At 36.1% G+C, this 3591-nt stretch overlaps 1 protein-coding gene across 1 annotated transcript in view; it reads left to right on the top strand.

The window, feature by feature from the left end:
* The window catches only part of LOC118737993 (probable multidrug resistance-associated protein lethal(2)03659), a 45609-nt gene that overhangs the window by 14186 nt on the left and 27832 nt on the right, over positions 1-3591 (top strand). The gene's annotated exons all lie outside the window — the stretch shown is intronic.

The following is a 3591-nucleotide window of genomic DNA, read 5'->3' on the forward strand; positions in this document are numbered from 1 at the left end:
GCTGTAACGCTCTGTGGGAATAAGTATTTAGACAGTTTAGTGGTTTTTGTTACTTCACCACATGTATGTATGTACATATGTAGGTACTTGCCTTAGACCCAATTCTAAAATGAGAAGTACGAGACCTAAAAGTGCATAACGACAACCGAAGACACGTGTTGTGGCCTTTAACAGGCTTGGACCTCGTTTCGATGTTGACTTTCGCTTCAACTCTTGCTCCCATGCAGCACTCAAATCATTGCCCAGCGTTTCTGTAAGGAGAAATAGCAAAGAAAGCTTGTAAAAAGGTACTTATTTAAGTGTTCGTATAAGCGTGTTTCGATAATTAAATGAAGTCTAGGATTTAAAGAAAAGTTTGCAAAAAAAAAATACTTGGCGCTCCAACATTTTGCTAGGTGATTGGCTGAGCTTCTGCTTCAAGTCTTGGGATGCGTCTTCATGTTATTACACAAGCGGAGAACCCTCAAAATTTCCGCTGCCTCCGAGCGGCATTTGATTTTTTTAAGTGTATTTTTAAAACGGAAATACACTACGGGGTTTGTTATTTCCAGCCATAGGGCCGACTATTGAAGAAAATGGAATCCGGTTCCTACCTAGAGATATTACCAAGCGACTTAATCGGATGCATTTTTTTATTCGAAAATGCTGCTAAAATGGCTGAATTTTAAAATGAAAATCAAAGTAAACCTAGATCAAAGCTAAGATTTAAATGCCCGGTCGAAGCTAAATGCTCCCGAAACGTGCCGAAAGTTCCCGAATATAATACGAGAAGTATCCAAAGTACTAAAACGATTCCAAGAGTATATCAAAAAGTTGAAAAAAATAGAAAAGATCAATCATTTTATATTTTACTAGTTTAATTAGTGTAATTTATTTCATTAAAGCTTAACATACATTAAGAAAAAAATCAACCAAAAATTGGTTAGTATTACTAAATTTAAACTCGAAATGTAATAATAATAATAATAATATCCCAACGGTTTTTACCCTCCATTCCCGCCCATCCGCACGAGGGGCGCAGTCCGCATGACGTACGGAACCAATATTTTAAATTTTTGTGCCGAGTCACGATAGGCAGGAGTTTGTTAAGTGTCGAGATCTAAAACTGTTCAGCTACAGAACTAAATTCATCAGCCGATTTTATGTATTTATGTCAATAATTCACTTATTGAGAGAGGAGAGTATCGCTTTCTTAATGCTGAAAAGCGGATCTGATATATCAAACGTGCTGGAATGAGAGTTAAAATCCTGGCATAAGCAACGGAGTGGGTCGTGCAATTCAAAATTGGTTTTACAAGCTTTCAGAAATATGGGACAAAAGTGTCTTGATACACGTGACGGAACATTAAAGCTTACATCAGCCAGAAGAGACGGACTTGAAATTGAGCCAGTCAGTAATTTAACCATAAAAATTATACCAAGCATTTCCCTGCGACTGGCAAGTGTAGGAAGGTTAATAAGTTTTAAGCGACTCGTATAAGGTGGAAGACTATATTGAGAATCCCATCGGAAATTTCTTAAAGCAAAAAGTAGGAATTGTTTTTGAATTGATTCTATCTTGTCTGAGTAAATTTGATACCTTGGATTCCAAACCACCGAGCCGTATTCCAGAATCGGCCTAACTAATGTTGTAAACAGGGTTTTAGTGATATACGGGTCACTAAATTCTTTTGACCATCGTTTTACAAATGCAAGTACACCTTTAGCCTTGTTGACTGTCACATTAATGTGAAGATTAAAATTAAGCTTAGGATCCATTGTGATACCAAGGTCCACAAAATTGTATACCTGTTCCAGGTTATGGTTACCTATTATATAAGAAACTGGCAGAACAGCTCTTCGCGAGAAGCACATTACTTTACATTTCTTAAGATTTAGAGGCATAAGATTTACTTTACACCAGTAAGCCATGCTGTTTAAGTCTGATTGTAGCAAAGACCTTTCTTCAATTGAAACGTACGATTTATAAAGTTTTACATCATCTGCATACATTAAAATTTTGGAGAATTTTATATCTGTAGAAATATCGTTTATAAAAAGCAAGAACAGAATCGGGCCTAGGTGGCTACCCTGAGGGACTCCTGAAGTAACATCAATGACGTCAGAGATAGTATTTTTAAACAATGCCCTTTGCGATCTATCATAGAGGTATGAAGAGATCCAACGTAGAAAATTAGGTGGAAGACCAAGAAGATCAAGTTTATAGATGAGCAACGAGTGGCACACTTTGTCAAATGCTTTACTGAAATCAGTATATATAACATCAACAGTTTTGCTCTCACTAAATGCTTTTGAGATATAGGATGTTAATTCAAGTAAATTTGTAGAAGTTGATTTGCCCTTGCAAAATCCATGTTGACTGTATGAAATGCTTGAAGTGATAGAATGCGTCAACCGATTTGTTATAATTGCTTCAAATAATTTAGGAATTGCAGAAAGCTGCTATGCCCCGGTAGTTCTCCACTGAAGACCTGCTACCGCTTTTATGTAAGGGGGTTATAAACGATTCCTTCCATACAGTTGGAAAAACGCCCTCTTTAAGAGACAAATTAAATAAGGCTGTTAACGGCTCATAGAGATAATCAGCACAATTTCTAAGAAAACAAGTGGGGATCTGGTCAGGACCATAACTAAAAGACTGCTTTAAGGACTTCAGGTAAACTAAAACATCATCGGGAGATATTACAGGGTTATGTATTGAGTTAATTGGACTTAGTTTAAAAGGATAGTCAAAGTATGCTTGGGAGTTAGTGGAATAATTGGATTTAAAAAACTGAGCGAACATGTTAGAAATTGTTTGATCATCACCAGAGACGGTATTTTGATACTTCATGGCGGAAGGAAACCCACGTACATTTCGCTTGGAGTTTACGAAATCATAAAATGATTTGGGGTTATATATTATACGTCGTTTGATTTTACACAAGTAATCTTTATAACACTTTTTGTTTAATTCAAAGAACTTGTGACGCAAAAGTGAGTATTTTACATAGTATGAGTGTAAGCCGGTTTTTTTGTGTAATCTAAAATAACGTGACTTTCTGTTTTTCAAGTTTCTCAGTTCTTTAGTGAACCATAACTGTGTTTGTTCTACAGGAACACACATGCGTTTAGGCACATACTTTTCAAATAATCTATGTACAGTAAAATTAAAATGTGCAACGCTTTGCTCAACTTTTTCTTTGTATATAGGCCACGACAATTTAGACAATTCTTTATTCAGTTTTCTAAAGTTGGCTTGCGAAAAATCAAAGCGAATATTTGGCTCGTATTATTGGACATCGCAATTTTGACCATCGTTTATAATTTCGTAAGATATCTCAATAGCAGGGTGGTAGACATCTTCGGGCAAAACTAGTGGGTCACATTTATTTACAGCCGACTTAGATGCATCATCAACATAAACAAGATCTAATACTTTGCCAAACTTATTGCGAAGTACATTAACTTGATTCAGGCAGAGTTCAGCCATCTCCTCTAAAAATACGTTGTTGCACGCGCTAGATGAGAAAGGTACAATATCATTGTCAATGATGTTCCATGCTACATTTGGTAAATTAAAGTCACCCAACACAATCAATGAATCAGAGG

Source organism: Rhagoletis pomonella, unplaced genomic scaffold (assembly GCF_013731165.1).
Source record: "Rhagoletis pomonella isolate Grant_MI unplaced genomic scaffold, Rhpom_1.0 Rhpom_scaffold_00001, whole genome shotgun sequence".
In the NCBI taxonomy this organism is placed as follows: domain Eukaryota; kingdom Metazoa; phylum Arthropoda; class Insecta; order Diptera; family Tephritidae; genus Rhagoletis; species Rhagoletis pomonella.